Consider the following 11,744-nt stretch of genomic DNA (forward strand, 5'->3'; position numbering starts at 1 on the left):
GGCTATTGCTTTTTTTGTTCTTTCTTTTTTCAGTGTCAGGTCAATTGTGCTCATTTACAATGCCTGGTTGGCCCTGTAGCCCCATGTGTACAGGGGCAAGAGAAGGACATACTTTAGAGACAAACAGACTCTTGTTCATATCCTGACTCCACCCACTAACCGTGGGAAACAGGCAGGTTATGAACTCTCTCTGAGCCAGAGTTTCCGCATGTGAAAATGGGACTGATCCTCCATACACAACACAGCACATGTGTTTATCTGAGATCGTATGGAAAGTACCCAGTCCTGTGGCCGTATACAGTGGGATGCTCAATAAATGTTCCTTTTCCTCCCTCCTACTACTCACTGGGGATGGGTGTACCACTTTTGCACCAATCCCTACTGTGCTCCTTCACCGTCTCACCAACGGTTTGCCTCTGGCTCATCAGACACACTCACGTTCCAATGTGTAACTAAAATGTGCTTAAAGGATCAGACTGGAATGATGGAGCCTCTAGATTGAACCATCAGTTTACAGAGAATACAAATGACACCATGGGGATGAAATCAGCAAAATCCAGACTATGAGAAACTCTATAGGACAAATCTGATTTCTTCAACAAAAACTGCAGGAAAAAAAAGATGAAGAGGCAAAGTTACTTAAGAGATGTATCAACCAACTGCAATGAGTGGAACTTATTTAGATCCTGATTTAAACAAACTGTACAAAAATTTTATGACAGTTGAGGGGAATTCCCTGGTGGTCCAGTGGTGAGGACTCTGCGCTTTTGCTGCTAAGGCCCTGGGTTCAATCCCTGGTCGGGGAACTAGGATCCTGTGAGCCATGCTGCATGGCCAAAAAAAAAAATAATAATATAATATTCCTAATATTTGGAGTTCCCTGGTGGCCTAGTGGTTAGGATTCCAGGCTTTCACTGCTGTGGCCCAGGTGCAATACCTAGTTGGGGAACTGAGATCCGGAACGCCGCGCAGCACAGCCAAAAAGTAAATTTAAAACAAAAGACAGTTGGGAAAATATGAACGCATTGAATATTTGATGATACTAAGGAATTATTGTTAATTTCTTAGATACAATGACATTGTATTTATGTCCGAAAAAAGGAGCCTATATTTTTAGAAATACATACTTAAATATTTCCATGTGAAATGATATAATGAAAGTAATCCAGGGTAAGGAGAAAGGGTGGGAAATTCAGATGAGACAAGATTCTCTAGGTAATAAAAATGACTGAAGCTGAGTGATGGGTGCATAGAGGTTTATCATACTGTTCTCTTTACTTAAGAAGTAATGCATACGATAAGATGTTTAAAATTCTTTTAAGGTTAGAAATAGCACTGGACTGATCTAATACAGGAAATGCTTTCTTGGAGTCATAACTCATGAGTAAGTTATTTGGGGGCTCAGATATCTCTTTGAGGAAGGATTACTGGGGGCAGGGAGGATGGGGAGGGATTTCAGTTGTCTTGGTATATTAGCGCACTGGGGGAAGTGGCAAGCCCCTGGTTTCCTCTACCTTGCTATATCTCTTTCCCTCAAGTTTTAAAACGCCTGTCTCTGCTCTTTAGACTATCAGCCCCATGAGGGCAAGGACACGTATGTAAATCCTTATTTCCCTGACACCTCGCGCAAAGACTGGCACATAATAAGACCTCAACAAATGTTTGTTGAACAAATGAAGGGGAAGGGGTATCGATATTTCATCTTCAATGAGAGAAAAAGAGCAGGAAAATCTGATTCTGACAAGGTGCTCCCAAGCTGTGGTTCAATACACGGGATTCACATTTGACCACACATCAAAATGATGGTCTGAGGAGCAGATTCCTAGACACCCCCTCCTTGGAGATTCTGATTCAGTGGGTCTGAGCTGAGTTCCCAGGAAGGATATTTTTAACAAATGCCCAGGTGATTCTGATGCAGTCAGTTCAGACTGGTGTGGAATATCCACTGTTATAGGTTATTAAACCTCTTTGCTTCTCTAAAGTAGTATTCATTTTTTTCTGCCCAGCTTTTTTTTTTTTTTTTGAGTGTGGAAACTTTCAACACACACATACAAGAGTACAATAAGCTCCCTTAAGGCAAGGTCCATCAACTTTCTGCCATCTTGCTTCTCAATTTTATTTCTAAGGAAACCATTTAATTTTAATTGAATGTTGCTGAATTCAGCAACAGCATTGGCAGCGATACTCTCTGCCTTCGAGATGAAGGTGGGTGAAACCCATCCCTGGGTAACTTGAGAGAAGTATGACAAATAAAGATGTAGGAGGCTGTGTTTTCTTGGTCTTTGGCTTTAAAACTGGGAAATCAGACTAATCACACTACATGATAATCAGGAAGATTTGGATTGTTAATTGTTACTTAAATGTTTTGCAGTTTTCACTATTTTAAAGAAATAAAGTCTCACCCAAATCTTTAAAAATACTTTTTTTAAAAAAAATGTTCTTCATTTAACATAGATGCAAGGTAAATCATTTGGTAATGACCATGACTCCTCTGCCTTGGATAGAAAGTAAGAATTTAAGCCAGAAAAAAGAAGAGCTAGATATCATTTTATGTAGCTGAATATTTCTAAATCAGTAGGACCTGCTAAGAAATATCCTTTGGATGCTTTTTTCTTAATGACTGAAATGATCACAAACTGATCTGCTCTTCCATTCCAAAACTACTGCAATTTAGGTGATTAGCTAGAGGAAATGAAAAGAGTGTCTATTTCAAATTTGTAAAACCAAAATTCCAGGTAATTAACAACTACTCAACTTCACCATAACCTCTGATAATTTAATGGACCACTGCTGGTGCATCACCCTCTCCCAAAATACAGCCACTTAGATGATCATAAGAATCCAGAAACAAAACAAATGTATGATATGTAATTTGCTATCTATACATATCATGGAAAGCTGGGAAATATATCAATACGTAAGAACAAGCTGGTGAAATAAAAAGAGGTCACACAAATTATATACGGTATCATTCAAATTATGTATATTATATAGATAGATGATGCAAAAAGATCATAAGGAAATGCAACAAAATTTTTAAGAGTAATAGTATTGCTGGGTTGCAGAATCACAGGCAATTTCTTAACCTATATATATTCAGGTACTTTCAAACTTCCGACATGAAAATACAGAATTTGTAATGAAAATACTTTAAAAAAAGAAGAAAAGGAAGAGTTGCAATAGAAATAATCTATTTTCTCAATATATTGCCGCTAATAAATATGGCCTTGCAATAAGCCAGAGACTCGGGGATTAAGGAGAACCCCACAGCTCAGTCATGGCAAATGAGTTCATTTTATCTTTTGGCCACATCTGATTCTGCCTCATTTTCAAGATATGATGACAATGAGAAATATGAATAAAGCAAAATGTCCAACTTAATGAATGATTCACGTGACAGCTTAATAACTAAGGAAACGTAGACTTTTCTATAGTCAAGTGGAATGTTGTGCTTCAAAAGCTACATTGCTTCATAGGATAAATTAGGGGGTAACTGGTCACTTAACAAAAGTATTCTTCAAATCACTCTAGAATTTCTCTATAATGTGAAATATTCTAACATGTTTCCCAACTTTTTAACATCAAAAAATTTTCATAGACACCCCACATAAGAGTGATTGTAGTTGGTTGGGAAAAATATGTAATGAATATATGTTATGAATTTAGTAACACTTTCAATGCATTTGTATGTACTAACTGGTAATAGAATCCTTACACATCTGAAAAATAATACTGAAGATATATATGGCTCATTATTTATTCTGTGTCCATTCAATGTTGGGACACACGTGAATTCAAGGCCCCCCTTCAAAAACTCCACTACACCCAGTGATCTGTTCATCACTCTGGTGCATTTAAAATATGGTACCACTTAAAAGAAAACTCAGGCTGCGTGAGTATCACTTTTGGCAGAGCTCTTAGGAATTTTAGAGTGAGGGGAAGAGAAGGGATTAGTTGAATGGCATCCATTTCTCATAGATACAACTGTTTTTTTAATGTAGGAAGGAGTAGATAAATAGTACAAGTGGGATTCATTTTTCATTCAAGCTAGCCAAATTAGAAAAATATAGTCAGATCAAGTTCACTATAAGGAAGATGTTTTCCAATACATGGCAGGTTGAAAGAGTTTTCCATCTTTTACAGTAATATAAAGAAAGAAAGAAAATGACTTACATCACATTAATAGTATACACTAGACCTGTGCAGTCAGAATAATCTATCCAAGAGGTTACATTATGGCTTTTTAAGAAAGAGTCAGATAGACCCAGATTCCAGGTGTAGCTCCTCCAACTACTAAGTTCTTCATCTATAAAACATGGCCATGATGTCTACTATGTACTGTTATGGGGATTAAATGAGGTAATAGATGCAGAGTATCTGGAATAGAGAAACATTCAAGAAAGGTTTGTTCTTAAAGATTAGGGTTCTGGGAATGTAATGATTATGGAGATAAAGGAAGAAGAATGTGTTTGAAATAGGCAGGTATGTGGTTAGCTGCCAAAAGCATTCCCTGTGGGAAAGACCTGAGAGCTACTGAACAAGCCACATCTAGGGTTCTTTCATTTCCTTGTGTTCTCATTTCTGACATTGCTGCCATTGTGTCCACTAATTTGGCAAGGTTGCTTTGAATGATGACCTTCCTATTCCCACCATCTGTTTTCCTCTCCCATATAAATAATGGATTGTCTATTCTCATCTTTTCCCAGTAATATGATTTGATACATACCTGTTAATGCTGTAAACTGGGATTTTAAAAAAATCTTCCCAGTCACTCTTAAAACAGTGGTTTACACTCTGTCCCTGTAAAAAAATCAGCTAAACATTCATTTCCTACAGAAGAAATTTAAATCTTGCTAGTATGAAACCATAGGGTTACTTTACATCTAGCAAAATGGACTTAAAAACTACTTTGCAAACGCCCATTAATGCTAGACTCATTTGCTGTGTTTTTACCATTAGGAAATTTATCCCATTTTATTATCAAAAAGGAACCTATATACATATATATGAACATATTAGTGTGTGTATGTAAATACATATATATGTGGGTGTGAATATCCCCACTTATGCAAATATTTATAAGTATATACTATAGATAGATAGGAGGGAGGAAAGGAAGGGAGGGAGGGAGGGAGGGAGGAACGGAGGAAGGAAAAAAAAGGACCTGGAAGGATTAATATCTAACTGAGAGTTGGAAGTGGGACTAAATGTGGGCTATAGAGATAGAAACTTCACATTTCATCTACTTATGTCATTTAAAATTTGTTTATAACAAGCTCATATTACTTTATTGGATTTTTAATTATTTTTAAAAATCTGATTACTTCAGTGCTCAAGAAAGGACATTTTAAGACATTTCATTTAATTCTTTCAGGTCGCTAGGCACTGCTAAGTGCAATTCTAAAATACACTAAGGTTTCATTTTGAGAGGAGAAAAAGATATTCAGAAGAGCCTTTGATCACTACATCATTTTAACTAGGACTTTTAAGAAGTCATATGAATTACCGATATGTAATTTGATCCCCTAACCACCTACAAGCACCATGTGCAACCTAAGGGAAAATGGAGCTAAAAAGATCTTTTCAAGGTCTTCATCAACTAGAAGAAGAGGCACTCATGTATACAACCAAGAGAGGAGGGCAATAATACAACTTAAAACAATGATCAGAAATGCTTATGGGAGCCTTCAAGAACACCTAGCTCACGTTAGGGCAGTAGATTAAGCACTGGGAGATTTAGGTTAAATATATAACCATTAAGAAGAGAAGGAGAAGGGAACATTAACCATCTCAAGCTCCCTCACTCTGCTTCCAATGAGGCTCAAGCTGGGAGGCCCCCAACTTCCTCCCCTTCCAGTCACCCACCCAGTTCAGTTCATCGCCATCCCAGACTGGGTGGAGGCCCTGAGGATGTTGGGAGTTTCTGGGGGAGAGAGGACAGGTGGGTGTGATTGACATGTACATCACGTCAGTCATTCTCCACTCATCCCATCTCCTCCCCTCCAGTGTCTATTCAAACTTCTCTCACCTCCCGCATCCATTTCTATGAACAGTATCACACACCTCAACCAACCCCCACTTTCTGCTAATGACCTAGACCGATGCAGCCCAATAGAAATATAATGGAAGACAGATGTGAATCACATATGTAATTTTATGTTTTCCAGGACCCACATCTAAAAAAGTAAAAGGAAACTGGTGAAATTACTTTTAATAACATATTTTGTTTAAATCCAATATATCCAAAATATTAATTCAAACTACAGGCATACCTCATTTAATTGTGCTTTGCTTTATTGCGCTTCACAGATAATTGCGTTTTTTACAAATTAAAGATTTGTGGCAACTCTGAGTGAAGCAAGACTATGGGCGCCATTTTCCCAATAGCATTTGCTCACTTCCTGTCTGTGTCACATTTTGGTAATTCTCACAATATTTCAAGGTTTTTCATTATTGTTATATTTGTCATGGTGATCTGTGATCAGTGTTCTTTGATGTTAGCATAGAGAAAAGAGAACTCACCGAAGGCTCACACGATAGTTAGCATTTTTTAGCAATAAAGTATTTTTAAATTAAGGTATATACATTTTTTTAGACATAATGCTACTGCACACTTAACAAACTACACTATAAACCTAAGTTTTATATGCCCTGGGAAACCAAATAATTCATGTGACTTGCTTTATTTTGATATTTGCTTTATTGCAGTGGTCTGGAACCCAATTCTCATTATCTCCAAGGTATGCCTGCATAATCAACATAAAAATCATTAATGAACTGTATCTGTTCATTGAAATCCTGCCATTTGCAACAATATGGATGAACCTAGAGGGTATTATGCTTAGTGAAATAAGTTAGACAGAGAAAGACAGATACTGTATGTTATCACTTACATGAGAATCTAAAAAATAAAACAGACAAATGAGTATAACAAAACAGAAAGAGACTCACAGATACAGAGAACAAACTAGTGGTTATCAGTGGGGAGAGCGAAGGAAGGAAGAACCAGATAAGGGTATGGGGATTAAGAGGTACAGACTACTATGTATTAAAAAATAACTTACAAGGATATATTGTACAACACAGGGAACATAGCCATTATTTTATAATAACTTAAAATGGAGTATAATCTATAAAATTTTGAATCACTATGTTGTATACCTGACACTAACATAATACTATAAATCAACTATACTTTAATAAAAATAAATAAATAAAATTATTAATGAAGTGTTTTAAATTCCTTTTCCTATAAATGTTTGAAATCTGATATATATTTTACATTCACAACACATCACAATTCAGACTCTCCATGTTTCAAGTGCTCAATAGCCACATGTGGCCAGTGGCTAGTGGCTACTGAATTAGACAGCACAAACCTAGGCTCTCACTCCAATGAAAATACCCAAACTTTCAGAATGAATAATTACTGCTGAATAAAGGGATCATGGGTGGCTTTTTAAAAATAACCTTGGCTTATCTGTATTTTTTATTGTTTTCCAACAAACACAGATTGCACGTGTTTACTTTTTTTAAAAACTTGTGATTTTAAATATCTTTGACATATTGGGAGAATTTCAATGAATGAACCTTCACATTCATGCTCTAATGCAAATTATTGTTTTAATGGCACATGTGGCATCAGCATCTGTCTTCATTTCAACATTATCTGTCAATCCATACCTAGTTCCTATCTGCTTCACCATCATCAATTATTCTCTCAGTTCCCTGTAGCGCACCCACCTTCTCCTTCTGCAGATCGCTGGGTTGACGGTACAGAATGCTCAGAAGAAATATTTCCCCTGCTCTCACCACCTCTGCACAAATATTTACTAACCCACACACAATCTCTAGTTCTGCTTTAGTAGAGCTAGGGACACTGGTATATGACTCAGAGAACTCAAATTCAAATTCTAGAAAAAGACTCTGTCTTCAGTGCTGCTTCAAAGTTATTTTAAAATAGGTTTGTTATTTACTATTACTTAAAGTTAGAGATATTCAAAAGCTATTATAAGTCCCACCTTGGTTTCTTTACAAAACCAGACAAGCAATACAAGCAACTAATTTTTTAATCAAAGAATGCACTTCTCGCCTCAAAGATTCTGACATATTATAAAATGTAAAAACCATAAAATTATGGTTTTGGTGCTTAAATATAGAAGCAGTCTAGTCCCTGGAAAATAGGAACATGAGGTGGACACAGCTTAAGAAGTTAAATGGGCTTAAGTTAGGAAACTAAGGTGTGAGCACTTACTTTAAATACTACAGATTTTTAAATCATGTTAAAGTTTGGTTTCAAGAAGTGTTTGCCATGCTAATAATGATAGGTTTGCTCTTTTCCCCCAGGCTTTGATAGGTGGCATGTGGAACCCTAAAATGGGGAGTTACAACACCTGGATATTAGTTCTCACTGCCAGCTGCCAACCAGCTATATGACCTTGGGTGCAGTCCATTCACCCCGCTGGATTCAGCCTCCCGGGATGTAAAGAGGGGTTGACAGCACAGCGTTTTCTCAGGCTGCTTCCAGCTCACCATTCCTGACCTTTGCACTAATCTCCCTCTATCCCATTATCCCTGAAACATTTGCCTCCTCATGCATTTCCTCCTTGCTAAAAGAGAAGATGGCTGGCAGCACAGCAGTGAAATGGGGAAAAAAAGGCTGTTAAAAAAAAAAACCCTAAAATGAGTCACCTTTCAAGAATTTACCATCCTCTGGTGCCTGAGTGCTTGCTCGTGATGTTAAATCAGTTCTTCCAATGAAACTTGCTCTAAGAACCTGGTATTTGTTATATGTACTGTTCTTGGATGATGTTTATACCAGACACTCATCTCTTTTAAGAGCCACTTGTAGGTACAAAACAGCACAGAAGTTATCAAACAGATATTGGCAGCCAGATACATCAACTTTACTGCAGCCTGTAGAAAATCAGATCAAAATCACAGAGAGTTTTAATCAGGTCTTTGCACCTGAAGATAATTACAACTCCCCAAACTTCCCACATAACCTCCCCAGAACCTTGCAGCACCCTAAAATCTAGCCTGCTGCAAGAATCACTTCCTATCCCTTAGGGCCGGCTGCAGCAATACCCAGGAGGGCCTTCCCTCCCGTAGATCCCCCCATCAATGCTTCAGTCAGGGGGCAGCTGATGTTAGCTCTGGTCTGTGTTGCTTCAGCCTGGCCTGATTTTTCATGCTGCCATTTTGAATTAACATAGGTTTCCTCTGCAACTGATGCATCTTCTAGTCAGGCTTGGAGCACAGTAGGCGCGCGCGCACACACACACACACACACACACACACACACACACACACACACCCATCGGGAAGCTGGACTACAAGCGTAATCCAAGACACTTGCAAGCCAGAATTAAACAGCAAATCCAGAAAGACCGTATTATTTAACAGAACACTACCAAGACAGTTTGGAGCCACAGCAAATGACTGCTTCTGCATTTGAGTTGAATGGACATCTTTAACCCTTAAATCTTAGTTCTCGTCAATTCTCTAAAGTTCAAGCGTCCTTCCTGCTTTGCACATCACACTCGTCTCAGACCTCACGAGTGATGTCGCCCAATAATCCGCGCCCAGACAGACAAGCGAACCGAGGGCGCAAAGGCAAACTGAAGTGGATAATCATCTCAGAAATACGAGTGCCTTTTACCAATAAGTGCCCCGGCGCCACCGCCTTAACTTGCCCCGACACCCCCCATCCCCAAGATCCGCCCCGGGTGTGGCTTGAGGAGGCGGGCGGTGTTATGTCAAGTCCTTCGGCCCTCGCAGACAACAGCAAGAGCCGATGCGTTTGCCCTTAGGGGGAGGGTAGTCCTCCGGACACGACTCGGCAACCGCAACCGCAGAACCGGCGGACGCGGGGGCAGAGCCGGGCCAAGGGCAGCGGGCCCGCCAGGCAGCCATGTTCCCGCGAGCCCGCCCGCGCGGCAGGTGCGACCGGGAAGGTTCCAGGCCCGCTCCGCCACCAGCTGTGTGCCCGTACGAGCCGGGAACCCCCGGAGCGGTCTGGGGGGGTGGTAAGGCGGGGGCCGCACTGGGCACACACCCCAGCGGGCCAGCAACTGGGATACCAAGCAATGGAAACACAGGAAAAGCGGCCTGGGGGAGTGAGGAGAGTTCAAAAGAGGTGGTGGGAAGGATGGGGTTGGGGGGGTGGAGAGCGGGGACAGGTTCCAACCAGGCTGCAGCGCCCGCGCCCTGGGGTGGGGCAGCCCTCTCCTGCGCCCCCGCAGCCTGTAGCCGGAGTCCCCCACCCCAACCCCGGGCTGAGGCCCCCTCTCCTGATCCCCTAGAGACCCCAGACAGCCCAAGCCAGCAACCGCGGGATTCCCACCCGCGGGTTTGGAGGGACAGCCGGAGGCGACGAGGCACAGGGGACGGCGATGGCGGATCTGGGTGAAACCCGCCGGGGGAAGCAGCTGCAGATTCCCTGCGCTCCCAGGGGTGCCCGCCACAGCTCACCTGCGGGCCTGCGGGCTCCGGGCTCGGCTCTGCGGTGCTGATGCTGCGGCCGGCGAGGGTGCGGGTGGTGGCGCGGCTGAGATCACTGTGGCGACATCGAGGGCTGCAGCTGCAGTGGCGAAGGCGGCCGTCGGGCGCTTCCCCCTCCCCAGACTCCCGGCGCTCTGGCCCGCCGCCCCCAGCTAACAGCTGGCCGGGCTCACGTGACCGCGGGGCCCGCCCCCGCCTCCGCCCCACGGCGGACCCGGGCCGCGCCGCGCCGCGCCGCACCCGCGCTCTGCCTGGTCCGGGGGGGCGCCTGGGAGCAGAAAGGGTGGCTGAGAAGACGAATCTCCCCGTGGAACGTGGCTCGCTTTTTGCGCGGTTTTTACTTCTTGGTCACAGCGGGGTTGCGGCTTTCTGGAAAGGGAGAACTCGGGCTTTAAGGCGCCAGGCCCCGCTTTCTCCGGCGCCTCTCCCGAACTCCGCCGTCTGGGTTGCTACGTGCGGGCCTCTGTGCCTAAGCAAGCTTTCCCCGCGGAGAAACGTGTCCGGTACTTTGTTGACTCACAAGTCCAAGCCAACTCCCTGCCTGGGTTTAAAGGTACCCCATCCTTCCCACCACCTATGCCCGATACTTAGACGCTAAAGCTCAAAAAGGTTAAGCAACTCGCCCAAGATCACGCAGCAAGTAGCAAAGCCAAGATTCCAAACCTGGGTTAATAAATCCACAGACAGGTGACAGGTGTGTTGATGTTGGCGTCAAGGTCATTGGTCAGGACATGACCAACCGTCTGTTACCGGAACACAGACTCTACCTTTTATAAACTATTAAGAAAAGACCATCTCAAAGGATATGAAGAGATAGTATAAAGGAAAAAAAAATGCAGTACCACTTAGGCACGTGAAAAAATATTCAAGCTCATTTAACTGCAAATCGAATACATATACAAAGTAGCATTTCCACCTGTCAGACTAGCAAAAATCAAAGTTTTATAAAGTCCGTAGAGGACAACTCGGCAGTATCTCCCCAAATAACAAATACATATATAGTCTTTGACCTAAAGATTCCATTTCTGGAATTTATCCTACAGATATACCAACACAGGTGTGAAATGATATGCGTACAAGGTTATCCATTGCTACATTATTTGTGCCAGCAAAGATTAGAAGCGTATGCCCATCAATAGAGAACTGTTCAAATAAATTACAGCACATCAGCACAATGGTATGCTATCCAGCTGTTGAAAAAATGAGGAAGATCTATTTCTATGTACTGATATGAAAGATTT

The 11,744-nt window shown here is 41.7% G+C and overlaps 1 protein-coding gene across 1 annotated transcript in view; it reads right to left on the reverse strand.

Moving 5' to 3' along the window:
• The window catches only part of SCRN1 (secernin 1), a 57,421-nt gene extending 46,766 nt beyond the window's left edge, over positions 1-10,655 (reverse strand). Inside the window, exon 1 of the mRNA XM_061198643.1 lies at positions 10,474-10,655. The gene's annotated coding sequence lies outside the window, so the exon portion shown is untranslated. The remainder of the gene's footprint in view (positions 1-10,473) is intronic.
• Positions 10,656-11,744: the final 1,089 nt, after the last annotated feature.

This window comes from Eubalaena glacialis, chromosome 8, assembly GCF_028564815.1.
Source record: "Eubalaena glacialis isolate mEubGla1 chromosome 8, mEubGla1.1.hap2.+ XY, whole genome shotgun sequence".
NCBI lineage: Eukaryota > Metazoa > Chordata > Mammalia > Artiodactyla > Balaenidae > Eubalaena > Eubalaena glacialis.